The sequence below is a fragment of the Dermacentor andersoni genome, chromosome 6 (assembly GCF_023375885.2).
Source record: "Dermacentor andersoni chromosome 6, qqDerAnde1_hic_scaffold, whole genome shotgun sequence".
Lineage (NCBI taxonomy): Eukaryota > Metazoa > Arthropoda > Arachnida > Ixodida > Ixodidae > Dermacentor > Dermacentor andersoni.
In genome coordinates this window covers 98,342,138-98,357,195 of record NC_092819.1, presented here as the reverse complement: position 1 = coordinate 98,357,195, position 15,058 = coordinate 98,342,138, and the positions used below count along the sequence as shown (strand labels likewise).

The following is a 15,058-nucleotide window of genomic DNA, read 5'->3' as shown; positions in this document are numbered from 1 at the left end:
ACGCCTGTGGCAGAAAGGATGTTCCACATCCGCCGTCAAAGTTTGTGAGGGGTGGAGCTGGCTAACACACCCAGGGTTAGTGCTAGTAGTAACACGTAAATAGCCGGGAAATTGGATCGGAAAACTGCGCCGCGGTAGCTTAATTGGTAGAGCGTCACGCACGCAATGCGAAGACGTGGGATCGTTCCCCAGCTGCGGCATGTTTCTCTTTAATCCACTTTCAATTACATTAATTTATCATTTCTTCAATTGAATTAGTAAGTACAATTTCCCCTGTGTTAGACTTGGTGTCTTCATTTGTTATATGTTGTTATGTGTTATGTGTTGTTGTTATGTGTTGTATGTATATCTATCTATCTATCTATCTATCTATCTATCTATCTATCTATCTATCTATCTATCTATCTATCTATCTATCTATCTATCTATCTATCTATCTATCTATCTATCTATCTATCTATCTATCTATCTATCTATCTATCTATCTATCTATCTATCTATCTATCTATCTATCTATCTATCTATCTATCTATCTATCTATCTATCTATCTATCTATCTATCTATCTATCTATCTATCTATCTATCTATCTATCTATCTATCTATCTATCTATCTATCTATCTATCTATCTATAATCACCGAGATATCCAGCAATCCAGCTACAGAAGTAACCACAGCCACGCCGAATCTCTGGATTGTAGGCCACAAGAGCTTGGCATTAAGACAAGTCCAATCATTTCACAATGTTTAGCTAGGATATGAGGGTAGGGAGTTTGGATTTCAATGACACGGCTACGGCTGAGCACCATTGCTTCAAGACAGCACCGCTATCGGCTGCTAGGCATCAGCGTGTGAGGCTGTTTCATGGTTGCAGCGCACTCATAGCTTGCCGGCCCCTGTGTGTCTTGAGGACGAAATGCGCCGTTAGGCTTTCGGTTGTTGCGTCTGCGGTGTAAGAAACACAGTGCTTACAGCGAGTCCTGCGCGGTGGGTGGTAGGCTCATTTGGCCACACGCAGTCAAATTTTGTTGCCGCCCAGCAATTTAAGCATATCACGAAACAGTTGACGCTGCTTTAAAATTTTGATGGTCGCCTCCATGTGTTAATGCATGCAGTGTTGTGGTGGGAATGCCACAAAATTTGGTATTAGGTAAGTTGCAGAACAGCAGTAATAAGTGGTCTGGCATAATGCACACCGACGCTGCCCAGGATGCACGAGGAAAAGGTAAAAAAAAATTAGAGGAAATTCTGTGGCAGTGTGTTAAGTCTAAGGTTAGCCTCACACTTCGTACTTCTTTCACTTGCAAGAAGATTCTTTGCTTTTAGTAAAAGAAAATGGCTCTTTGGACACGAGTACAATATTATCAATTCATTGCAAGTAGAGCTGTCTCAGTAACAGAAAATTAACGAAGCTCAAATCAAAGCGCCGTCGTCTCCATTTCAGTGCGCGCCACCGGACACCAAATCTACAAATTTCCGGGCGTGTTGAAAGGCCTCCAAACTCTGATACAAGAACCTTAAACATTAGGAGCAAAGGAGAGAGTTATGTTGTCATATGCTTCAGTCATTGAGTTTCTGACATTAACTCGACGGGAAACTGACACTGCTTTGCAGTTGCATCTATGCAAATGCCGAGATGTGGTTGCTTCGGCATCACATTGTTTTCGGAGAGCCAGGACAGCTAGAAGGCTCACCTGGCTAGCAGCGCTGAGTCTGTCACAATGGTTCATTTTCTATTGAAACGACATGCAAAGTCTTGTTTTTTACAAATCATGTAAAACACGCTTTGTCCAATCAAAGAGATGTTGGGTTGTGCAGGTCCATCAGATGTAGGAAAGTACCGGCGGGCTGCTCAGGTTAGCGGGAACATGACAATATTACTAGGCAAATGTGCTTCAGATTCAATGGTCTGTCCCTGTGCGGAAATTCTCGCGTGCTTGTTGCACTGTTGTAAAGAAACTTATTAGAAATATGTAGCACAGGCGAGCAAGTAAATAACCTACACATATATATGCATATTTGTGTAATAAACAGTTGACTTCGTCTCTTGCTCGCAGTCTTACGTCTGTACTGCAAGGCAGCGCTGTGAGAGACAACTAGTACCGGAACCTACATGTGAGTACTTTGCATCGAGTTGTCGCTTGGTTTGTCCACCTTGGCTGCGCTAGTGTTACGTGACATACTTACGCACATTTAAATCGGCGACATGATTTGCCCCGCATCCTTTAAAAGGAGACGCCACAGCGTCTTTTGCCCGTACGCCTTTACAAACATAGATCAGCCTGCAGAAACATCAACCATTCTCCTCTTCCCAGCAAAGCGAAACCGATCAACAGCTTAGTTTTTGTGCTTTTCCTCACTTCAATATTTTTGTTATCTTTATCACCCGTTTAGCTGCATGCAAACCGCAGCTACAAAAGCTTGATTCGAAGCAAAAGAATAGACTCTTTGTGCGAAATTACAAAGCAAAACAGCCCATCCAGTTAGCGAGTAGTCGCATGGTCACTTGTCACAACCTCGGTGTCCGTTGCCATTAAGACTTACTTATTAGAGAGCTATAGGTCTATTCACTCGCAAACACCGCACAGCAAATCAAACTATTTACCAACAAAACAAATTACGAATAACTGCCATTGAATGCCGACTGAGATTCCGTCCTGGTAGCAATACGTTTAGTGAACGATATTCCACCGTACAACGGTGCAACACCTACGTATGGGAGGGTGGGGGCGAAGAGGGGACGGGGAAGACTTTTAAGTGACCGTTACTGCTTGTTGGAACGACGCGTACATTGACCTGTAGCTTCGCGACTGTTGGGACAAAATAATACTGAAATTGGTCTCCAAGTCTATCTAACTAGGACTCTTTACAACATTCAACAATGGCAAAAGGGCGTCGACCTTTCTAACAGGACCTAACTGATGGCACTGCAGGGGATAAGATTGGATTAGAATCTAACGAAATGATCGTTTCATTATGCAAAACTTTGAGTAAGATAACAGCGTTGGTTTTTGCAGTTATACTTCGTCTTTATAGAGAACTGTGCTCTTAAGGAGTCGTACTTAAGATGGTCAGTGGTTTCAAGTTAGCATACAGGATAGAGCATAAAAATAGGTTAGGGTGCATCGAGGACGTGGCCGCCACGGGGTACATGAAGCGTCTTGTGCGTGCTGCGGACGTTGTATGGACACTGCAGTACAGATATGACGTAGCCAAATACACAAATGTCGTGCATTACAACGTTTACAGACTTGATTTATGATACAGGTACTACAGACTTGATTTATGATACAAGTAGTGAGGGTCTAATAGTCTAATTTTGCGATCGTGCTCATTCTTTCTTTATTCACAATGGCCTGCCATGATCAAGGGTGGTGGGCGCGAATTGGCATCTCTCAGTCTTGGTGCCCGAGTTCCTTCACACTGTATCTGGCCCGTACGTAACGAACGCGGGTGCACCATGCCGAGCTAGCGCGCAATTTCTAACAAAACATTGCACGCTCGTAGGCATTATAACTACTTCATGATGGATTTGCGTTTGATGTATTATATCTGCTATGGATGGGTGAGTCCTCTCAAACACGAACACTCCTAATAAGATCGATGAATGTACTGTCGAGTTATGCTTTCAAACGCTGAGCGAGCGGATAAAGTTAAATTCGATTGCATCATGCGTGCCGCTACAACGGTGCCATCTTTGCATGTAAGACATGCATGACATAGTAACGGCTTTCTTTCTTATACACAACGATACCAAAATGAGGCGAGTGGGATGTGCGGTTCCAATTGTATATGCAATAATGCTAGAAGATGTACTTGTTACACGCGGTTTTATTAAGTAGCCCCCTGTGCAGATCAAACTGATAGGCGTTTCACGTCAACACATTTATTACTGATTTAGTTTTCTTAGTGAGTGCTGTAATACTTTAGTTGAAAGAACTCCTTGCTCTATTTGTGCGGTGTTAATGTAATGGAGACACTTGTTTATTTTTAGGAGCGAAACTGTGATGGAGGATGTCCCAATGTACATGTTATTTAATATAGTTCGTCTATTTGCCTAATAACTTTAGCTACCTTTCTAATAGCGGCTATAAGCTGTGAAAGAATTCAGTCGCTCACGTGAGGAACGACGTAATTTTCTCAGATGTTTGACTTCTCGGAATTCTGAATACATTCTTCGTCATAAACATGAAAGTGTGGTAGTAGGCCTGTACAGCCCGTAGCAAAGACATCGCACATTTTAATAGATTCCTTCTCAACTTAAAAAGCAACTATTCTACGGTGCCACCAGACGTGATAACATTTAACTAAAGTGGTATAATCTTCAGTGCGAAAACTCATACCTTGTTTTAATAAAGCCACAAATCTCCATTCTGTGTGTATCGCCATGGCCTAAGTTCAGAAGCCTTAGGCACTTCATGGTTTAAATTATGAATTTTCCAGATGCATAGGCAATGAAGGTTGTGGTATTAGCTTGGCGGCTATATTATGAAAATAATGAAAATAATTATGCTCAATTTACATTAGAATGTGCCAAATGGACTCACTTTTAGGTTTGTGTACATAAAAACATTCAAAGAGGGAAGACCAATATTGGGAACATTTTCAATACAAGTACAAAAACTAATAATTTAAGACATTCACTTGAGGGATGTCTGCAGACAAGCGTTGTTTTGTCCTAGCATGGTTTATTACACTGATTTAGGTCGACAGCAAATATAACACCACCTAGTGCTTGCAGTAAAATCATTTTTTTCTGCACATGCAGGTGCCAACTTATGAGCTTACCGGAAAGAAAAGCACCCTGGATGAACGTCAACCAAGTCAACAAGCTGGTACGCTAATAAAGTTCATAGTAATCATAGAGAACTGGGTCCGACCTTCTATTTCTTCGTTCTAAAAGCTTGGTGCCTGATGCTTCTAGCGGACTTCACTTTAGTTAGGCTGCATATTTTTTCAAGTTTACAAAGGACAAAAGACGCCACAGAAACGTCAAACGTTTCTTCTTCTTTTTAATCCGTATAAGATTCCATAGACCTATGGAATAACTGCCCTTCATTATCGCTTTACGACTGGCGTTACTTGGTCTCCAAAAGACATCTCCGCCCCATTTAACATGCTTTAGTAAGTTTGTAGCGACAGATGAAAATGTGAGAATATTATAGCGTGCAGGCTCTCAAGCTGTCTTTCTGCCCATCAAATGTCTCACTCATAAGTCATATCATAAGAAGCCAACAAACACTGACACTAGTGTTTGTTGTCAGTGTTTGTTGGCTTCTTATGATATGACTAATAAAATCGGGTCCCTCGGTTTACCCCCTTTCTTCTAGTTCACTCATAAGTAAGGCACATGACTCGAAAAGGGCTGATTTTAAAAATGACTGCACAATGCCATTTTAACAGTCTTCAAATGGCCAGAGGAAACACTTAGCAGTGCTTTCACTGTTCTAGGGCAATACATCCAATAGAAACGGTAAGTTTTTGTTCTATTTTGAAATTTGAGAACTGCAACTTGTTCGGTCGCGGCATTTAACACAGCAAAGTCAAACCCATGACATTTTCTTTTGTTACCGGTTGCAATGTTGCCAGTGAAGTGATTGATAAAAATGAAATAATCATCAACAAAGCTTAACACTTTAACAACACGATCCTCCAATTTTTGCTCAAGCATTCTATCTACTCTTGACAGAAATATGTTGTACAAGGTAGGCGCGACACTTGAAACAATACATACCCCAGCCTTGTATAAAAACATTTCTTGATTAAATTCAACAAAAGTGGTGTTCAAATAGAAGGAAAGCAATCCTGAATATTCTTCATCTGCCATACTGAACTCACTGATGAACTGACGTCCATCATTGCATTCTGTTATAGCGAGCTCAACACATTCCAGAAGTTTGTGTTGATGCATGTTGTAGTAAGGATATTTGACGTCAATGGTAAATATATCACACCAATATGGGTTTTAGTCCTTCAGATGTAGCACTACTGATTAAGAGCTACGTACTTTGAAGGAGCCCACCATATATATGGGCCAGAAATAAGAAACTGCTATGTATTTCTTTCGGAAACTGTGGCCCGAAAACGCAGGCCTGCCAAATGCGAGCTTGCTGTGAAAAAAAAAGAAAGAAAAACTTCATAAGTATGGTCCTGGCATTGTAAACGTTCAACAGCATCTTTTACAAATTGTGCTGCTTTAGCATTTCCTTTGCCTTTTTGTTTAACGCAGTTAGTGTTGCTTCCATCTTTCTGATGTTCCGCGACAAGGTTTCGAGAGCGTTTTCAGAACGAACGGCTTTTGTCAAAATAATGAAACACATTTTTTTGTCAGCCGTGAGCAACTTAAACCAGTGCTCAGTTAGAAAGCTTACTACCACACACTGCGAAACGGTTTCTACAGCGAAGCTGTATACAGGCTGTCTCAGCTAACTTTAGCCAGAGTTTAAACGTATGCGAATGCCACGTAGCTGTACAGAACCAAGGTAATGTTGTTTACCGTCGCTTGGATATACTCAAATAATTTTTTTTAAATTCCACCTGATCAGATAACTAGCCTTAAATAATTAGACAACTTCTGAAATATTAAAATTAGATTAAAAGTGTCAATGAGAAAATTGTAGACCGACATGAAAGACTCCCTATACGGCTTTCTGTTGCTCAGTACGTTCTACAGAAAACTGTTTTCCGAGCATGAAGGAAGCCCGCGAAAGGACGTAAAATTGCCGCTCGACTAGCCGCTCAGGTCGTTTCAGGTGTCCTGAGAGTGGGGAAGGTTCGCGCATGTACAGTATGGGCCAAGCGTGGAGCCAATGGCCGGCGCCATAAGAGGCGTACTTTTGCGAGAAAGGTTTAAGGACCACGAAGCCAGAAAACAGTTTTCGTGACAGGAACGCAGGCTGTAGTGAAGCGCTACAGACTAGCAGCACCTGTTCAGTCTATGCAATCTAATAAGAGAATTCGAGGTTTCACGGCTGTGCTATAAAAAGGTTGTTTTGCCCATGCCACGACTTTTGCTCATGAGTGCACGCTGCACGAACACGTACGTAAAGCACAACACAAGTCACGGAGTACTGGTATACTTATTTTGCCGCTGTTTAGTAGACGTCAATTAATTGCGGAAGCAATCGAGGAGACCCGTACGCCATGGGATACGCCTCTATGCACCAAGGCCATACCGCGCAGTGGAAACGCGAAGCCGTCCTCACACGAAGCGCCGCGCGTAATGTTGCAGATTAAAAATATCCCGATTTTAAACGCGGAAATCAACAGAATCTAATCTTGCAGTAAGCGTAAAATATACAGTACGTAATACGTAAAACCCACAAGTCCAAGAGCGTTAACATCGCAACCACGCATCGAGTCGAGAAATGTAGTGGCATGATGGTGTCTCCTGTGGTGTCTTCTCGTGCTCGCAAAGGAGGAAGGCGAGGAATGTACGTGCCCTCTTACTACGCGCGCAAGGGGGCGGGAGCGGGGAGATGTACCAACGTCTCCTAGATAGGACAAGGCCTGTGCACTTCGATCCAGTCATGCGAGCTTGTCCGACTGCCACAGAATCTAATGAGGACGCACCCGAGTAAGCCGCAGTGATTTTAACGTCACCGCTTTCGTCATGCCATGGCGTGACAGTGGAAATTTCCGTACAAGTAACATGACTTCATAAAACAGTGCGCGAAGGCCTGCTATCTAGCACGCGTTGGATGTGCACGCGTTTGGAGGGGGCAGGTTAGCACGAATCTCCTTTTCTACTCCTGCTGCGGTGGCCCAACAGCACCCCGCGTGTCCTATCTTGCAGACAATCTGGGCTGGGTTCCAAGGCTAGGCGGACAGATGTAGCTGATAGCTTCGTGTGCGATGATTCTCGCGCGCGTAGTTGGCGCAAGGTACGCATGGCAACGAAGCTTCCATAGAAGCCCATACGTCTTGCAATAGCGGCTTGTGGAGGCATGACAACGCCGCCTACATTTCGCGGGGTTAACTTCTCGGTCGAAAAAAGTCGACGTTTGCCGTTCGAGGCTTGTTGCACCAAGTCGCCTACTGTGCCAGCTCAAATACCCTCGCATACAAAGAGCCACGCAAAGAGCAAACAACAATACAAATGAAGAGTAAGTGAGAAAATTCGACACAACATCGCGTCTCAATCGATTACGAGTTCATCCATCTGTATTTATAGTCCTCATTCTATAATGGCAGGTGCGGCACCGGTGTGCCTTGAGAGTTTCGCATGAAAGAACAAGGGGTTCACACAGATATTGAACTAAGTGCCACATGCACGTGCCCCTAGTACCAACGCAAATCTGTTATTTCACTGTCGAGACAAAATCCACCCCACGTTGAAGTAATTCTCAAAAACCGCACTTTAACCTTCACTAACTCAACAGCATGCCACCCGCAGCTTTTCTCTGTTAGTGAATACATAGCTAAGACATAATTTTTAGTGAAAAGGCACTTAAAAATGAAGATACTGACCTAATATTATAAGGTTAATACTATACATATTACCATTACTTTAATGGCTACGCATAAAAGAGTTTTGACGAAATTACGGCGGCAATGCAATCTCGGCATGTCTCAGTATGCACCATCACGAGCAAACTTCAGAAAGCCTGCACAGTTTCGTACTCAATATTATTCGTGGATAAAAGCAAACAGCCTGTGACTTCGCATTTTCCTATCATAACGACATTGTTTGCACTTTTTCAAATGTTTCCACTGGTGACGTATCTGATGCATAACTTTCGTGAACAAGTTGTTTTGTCCCGCGAGACGTAGTGGCACATCAAATGCGCGGAACCGCATTTCAGCCTCGCCTTGACGGCCATATGAATTGACCTTGGTTAGCGTTTAAGCAAGAGGCCGCACAAAGGGGAATTCACTCATAGCTGCCACCGCTCTTCATCACGCCAGCGTTCTGACAAGGTGTAGTCGCGGTTATCGAGTGAGATGTGCTCGTGTTTGCTTGTACATGCGTGACAACGTGCTTCTTAATTTAGTAGGAAAGCGAATGCTTACAGCAGTTTATGCAGCTTATAGAACGACTTATCTTATTTCCTATAGATGTCCAATAAATTGGTATTGCAATCAATGTTTCGCCTGTCGCGTGAAGCTGTGTTTTTTTTTTTGTTTTGACGATAAAAGCAGCATTCGCGCTTCGGCTGCCATGTCAGGGCTTTATTGAACTGGGTGCTTACAGCGAGCCCTGCGTCGTCCGCTACCGGTTCCTCGGCCCACAGACAGCTCAATTTTGTTGCTTCCCAGTGGTCTAAACATATCACGAGCCGTTGGACACTGCTCTGGAAAATGAGGTGGTCACTTCCGTGCGTTAATGCATTCAGGTCTCTAGCTTGTTCTGTTCGTTTGATAACTGCACAACAATGGTGTATCAGTAACCGCTAAAGCAAGACGATGTACCCCAGCCAGTTTGGCAACGAGCTCGAGCAGTTCCGGTGTGTGGGCAATAAACCTCAGTTTTTCCATGTTTACTGTGCGTGTCGGCCTGTTCATATGTAATTTTAGAAGTGGCAAGTTCCAGCGCTAAAATATCACTAAGCTTCCGCCTCCAGAGCTGTTACGTTTCGGCTCTAATAATAATAAGGCGATAATGTGGCGAACTACTGGACTTGATTTAGGCAACGAGCTGTACTTCATTGCCACGGAGTTCCCGGAATCGGAAAAACAACGCAGCAATGCCGAGAAAGCTGCCATTTTGCTTTAACTCGCTGGCCAAGAGGCAATCGACGTTTACGAAACCTTCAACCTTACCGGGGAAGACAAGAGGGACTACGTCAAGCTAGTGCAAGCATTCGAGGCCTGCTGCCTACCCAAGCCATTTGAGCGCTAGGTGTTCCGCAGCTGCACGCAAGCCGAAACGGAGCTTTGCCAGCAGTTCCATCGGAATCTGAAACTTAAATCAAAGAGCTGCAATTTTGACACCTTCCTTGAATCGATGCTGCGTGACCAAATAGTGTACGGCACAGCTAGAGGGCGCTGAGGGAAAAGCTTCTAGCCAAAAAGGACTTGACGCTGACCCCAGCCTTTGAGTGGGCAAAGGCGGAGGAAAATGCGGCACAGAGCAAATCATGGAGTGAAGACAAAAGCGCCGATGCAGTGGCGCAAACAAGAAGCGAGTCCATACCGGAGGGATGCGCTAGGGTACAACAAAGTGAGAAACCAAGGAAAGAAATTCCGCTACTGCCACCGCTCACCTAGGCCTAGCGATTGTCGAGCTTATGGAAAAACTTGTTATAAGTGCGGAAAGCCGTATCATTTCGCACTTTGCTGCAAAGCAAGAGCAAGGCATGTGAACGACACCGCCGAGCGGCAGGATGATGACGATGACGACGCCTTTACCATGCTGCACATATCTACGGAATGTAATAGTAAGAAAGGGAGCGCGGCTGATCGGCGCGACTGGGAGGTCGCATATTTCGGGACGGGAAATGCTGCTGAAAGTCGACACCGGCGCGCAGGCCAACCTGCTGCCGCGCAGTTTGTTTGAAGCCCTGGGAACCAAGTGGCAGGCGTAGCCAGCCCCGGCAGTCCTGGGCCGCTACGGCGGTAATGAAATAAGGCACATGCGAAAGGTGTGCTCCAGGTTCTGATTGGAGCAGACACTAGAATGATGGAATTCTTTATTGTAAAGAAGGGCCGGCGCGCGATCTTGTGAGTGCAGGCTTGCGAGCAGTTTTGTGTTGTCAATAGAATCGGAGCAGTGAGTATAGAGGAGGACTCATCCGAGCGCGTTCGCCGATAGGATCCAAAGTTATTCACGGGCATCGGACAACTAAAGCGAGAGTAGAACATGGCGCTCCAAGAAGGAACTAGCTCTGTCGTCTAGCTGGCATGACCTGTACCTCATGCAATTCGAGCACGGCTGAAAGAGGAGCTCGGTCGCCTAGAGTTTGGGCCATCATTGCTAAAAAGCGAGAGTCATCTGACTGGGTAAGCCAACTTGTTATTGCTCGAAAGAAGAACGGTCAGCTTCGCGATTGCATGGATTACAGAAAAGTGAATGAAGATTTGAAATGGGAACTCATTGAACTTCCGTGAAAAGAGATCGGAAGCGAACTGGTAGGGGTGAAGTATTTCGGCTTGCTAGATGACAACAGCGGATTCTATCAAATACTTCTTGGAGAACGGTCTTCATGCATTCGCACCTTTAGCAGCCCATTCGGTCGTTACCGGTTCCTAATGTATCCACTTGATATTGCATCGGCTTCAAATATATTTCAAAGGAAAATGGCTGAGATTTTCGACGGGCTACCTGGTGTACGCATCTACGTCGATGACATTCTAGTTTGGGGTCATCATGGGAAGAGCACCAGAAAAGACTGTACCATGCCTTGAAAACAGCCAGTGAAGCAGGTGTCACACTTGATTGGGGCAAATGTAAGTTTGGAGTGAAACAGATAGGCTTCCTTGGAGATAGAATAAGTGAGCAGAGCATGAAACCAAACGCTGAATTAGTACAGTGCATAACCCATTGCGAGAAACCAGCTACAAAAAAAGAAGTCCACAGGTTACTGGGCGCAGTCGACTATTTTACCAAGTACTTATCAGACTTACCAAGTCAGACAGGATCAATTCGTGATCTGTTGCGTGAAGACGTCTGTTTAGAATGGACAAGAGCGCACGACATCGAATGGGCCCACCTAAAGGAGATGCTTACACAGGCTCCTGTACTTGCAATTTCTGATCTCTCCCTGTCTACCAAGCTGTTTACTGATGCATCTGCCTTTGCGTTGGGTGCCGCCCTTCTTCAACAGCATGATACAGAGTTGCGGCCGGCGAGGGTTTGCGTCAGGGGCTTTGACATACAATGAGCGCCGATACACACAGATTGAAAAGGAAGCTCTTGAATTACTGTTTGGCTGTGAGAAGTTTAATGAGTTCGTGTTAGGTCGAAGAATTATCAGAGGGACGGATGACAGTTCATGAATATATGTGTCAAGGAAAGGACTCGGAGACATAACCCCTCGACTTCAGAGGTTGTTCCTGCGACTGATGAAATACGACTACCTGTTGCAATTTGTTCCTGGGAAGAAACTGGTTGTGGCTGACACTCTGTCCAGAATGCAAGGAAAATGCATGTCACAGAACTGCACAGAGAACTTGGAAGTACATGTCGCAAGTTTCTTGGAGGACCGAGTGAGAAGGAGAACAATGGACAGACTGAAAGATGGCACAGCTAGGGAGCCAGTACTACAGCAAGTCATGGAAAATCTGCAGGCTTCGGAGCCAATGAACGGGGTGTCGAAAGAACACACTAATGAATTGTCAGTGGTGGAAGGGGTACTGATGAAAGGCACTGAAGTTGTCATTCCCTCCGAGCTTAGAAAGGAAATGTTCTGTCGGTTGCACCGGGACCATCTGGGCATAGCCAAGTACAAACCACAAGCACGCAGTCTCATGTTCTGGCCTCGGATGGCAGCTGACGTAAGAGAAATTGCTGAGCAGTTTCTTACCTGCCAAATACACGCATACAAACAACCGACTGAACCCGTGTTGTTACGTGGCACGCCCAGTCACCCCTGGTACAGGCTGGGAGCGGACATGGGCGAACATACTGGCAAGCATTACCTAGCCGTGTACGATGCATACTGTAACTATCCAGAGGTTGAGGAGTTGCACGGAACCACGACAAATGAAGTCATAAACAAACTGTCGCGGATATTTCCAGGTCATGGCATCTCCCACGAACACTGTATTGATGCCGGTTCCCAGTTCACAGCCAAGGAATTTAAATACTTTGCAGTGATGTTTGACTTTGAGCACGTCGTATCCAGCCCCTACTATTCGAACTCGAATGTACTCGCGGATAAAGGCGGGCAAATTATCAAGAGGGTGCTCAAGGAGGCAATATCATCAAAGGAGGAGTTTTGGCTTGACCTCTTCAACTACCGTGCATCATCCCTGCAGGACGTGCCTCACCATCTCAGAATCTCGTGGGTCGCAACAGCAGAACACCACTCCCGGACCCTTGTTTGAATTCATCTCAGCAGCTCTCAAACCCCCGAAAACACAAACAAAAGATGAACTGAGGACAGTAGCTTCCGCCGCTCCACCCCGGAGACGCTGTCCGAATTCGGTCTGGAAATAAGTGGGACACGGAAGCTAACGTTTTGGGCCTGGTGGCCCCCAGATCGTACAGAGTTCTAACAGAAGATGGAAGCGAATTCAAAAGGAACCGCCAATACCTAAAGAAAACGAAATAATCGTTCAACTCCATACTACAGCAGCCTCATTCTACAGGAAGTAGCGCCATAGGCGCGGAAAGTCATCCAGGGCTACAGGGAGCGACCGAAGCTCAACGGGCCTTCAGGAGTGTTGACACACCGTTAGTGAATAACAGTAGCAACAACAATCAACCATTGCAGCAGCAAGGGAGCAGCAGCAGCAAGGGAACAGTGTGCACTGCTGAAACTGCGGAAACCGCCTACAGCGTCCTCGCCAGTATTGGGAGCAAGGGCTGCCACAGAATGCCTTTCTCCAACATCTGCTTGACCAGCTGGAGTGTCTGGGGCAGACGAGCTTAGAGGGTCATCCAGTAAACAAGCAGTGAAGCAGCCAGCTGTGCAGGCCCCAGGAGGATCTGCAGAGACTGCTACAGAACACCGTCATAGTACATATCATGGGCCGACTGGAGTGGTTGTTGCAGAACCAAGCCGACGGTCATCAAGACTCAAAAGGACTTCCCACCGAATTGGCTAACATGACTAACACGTCCTGTATAGCCAACTTTCAATGTTAAAGAAAAGAGGATGTATCGGTAACCGCTAAAGCAAGACCATGTACGCCAGCCAGTATGGCAACGAGCTCGAGCACTTCCAGCGCGTGGGAAATAAACCTCAGTTCTTCCATGTTTACTGTGCGTGTCGGTCTCGTTCATACAGATGGGAAGGTAGCCTAATAAGAGCTGACTATCCAGATACACATCTGAGAATTCGCACAAACAGGTCACCAACAGGGAAACACACTAATCGTAAAAAATAATTGTAAACGAGAAAAAAAAAAAAGAAAACTAAGCCAATAAAAGCGACCCATGTGTACTGTACCCACGTTAAGTAAGAGTCCACGGTACAATGAAAGCGCTAGGAGACGCATAGTACATGAATGACATCTTTCAGCTAGTCCAGGCATTATACAATCAGTTCACGTATAGCTAATAGAAATACACAATTCAAAGCATAATGAAATTGCTGGATACCAGAAAATAGCGTAGCGCTATCAAGGCACATCTTTCTTCTCCAAGGCATAACCATGGACCAAGAACTTTCGTAATAGAAAATTTACATTTCTCTATATAAGTAGCATAACTTCTATCGGAAATGAATTTATTGTTGGTCATTCTTGGAAAATTTATGAGCAAGTGCTCTGCAGAAGCGTCTAGGGTGTCAACGTAGGGGCAGCTGGAGGTTGCCTTCCTTTCTATTCGCTGCAAGAAACGAGACTTGTAGGATACATGCAGTCGTAAACTGTGAAGAGGGCTATTTAATTTACAATCCCTTTTCATGATCACAGAGAACTAGAGAGTGCCGCCCACTCGATCCAGCAATGACGTCTTTATTTGCTCGTTCAGCCATATATCTTCAGATAGCGTTCTACGCATGTTATGGAGAACGATGTACTTGCTTCTGCGCCCTTGTTAATGAACTTGAAAAGTAAAGCATCCTCATCTTTTCGGCCTGTTGTGGCACACAGTGAGCACAAAAGAGTTGCTGTAATTTTTTATGTGCGCTTCATTTCACACGGGTTAAAGTGGCGGGACATTATGGCGTTGACGTTGTTCTTTTGCGGTGGCAAGAAAGTTGGTGGAATATGCGCTATGATTCATAGGCGAAAAACGATTGGACGAGGAGTGTGTGAAAACCGGTGGCTCCGTTAAGAATGTTCTTTAGCGCGCTTATTGCTCCTCTGAAGTGATGTAAATGATTCCTTGCACATCTGGTAGCGTCTTCATCGGACACACTGGTCGGTATGTATCTATCAGGCTACGCGAATATGCTAATTCCTTTAAAATAGTGGTGCTGTGGCGTCTTGCCAGCCTTTGTGGTAAGTG

General features: G+C 44.9%; 1 protein-coding gene across 4 annotated transcripts in view; it reads left to right on the top strand.

Annotated features, from left to right (window-relative positions):
* Positions 1-15,058, top strand: part of LOC126522623 (uncharacterized) — an 80,831-nt gene that overhangs the window by 2,178 nt on the left and 63,595 nt on the right. For all 4 annotated transcript variants that reach the window (XR_011895242.1, XR_011895243.1, XR_011895244.1 and 1 more), the window contains exons 3-4: positions 2,058-2,115; positions 4,769-4,835. The gene's annotated coding sequence lies outside the window, so the exon portion shown is untranslated. The remainder of the gene's footprint in view (positions 1-2,057; positions 2,116-4,768; positions 4,836-15,058) is intronic.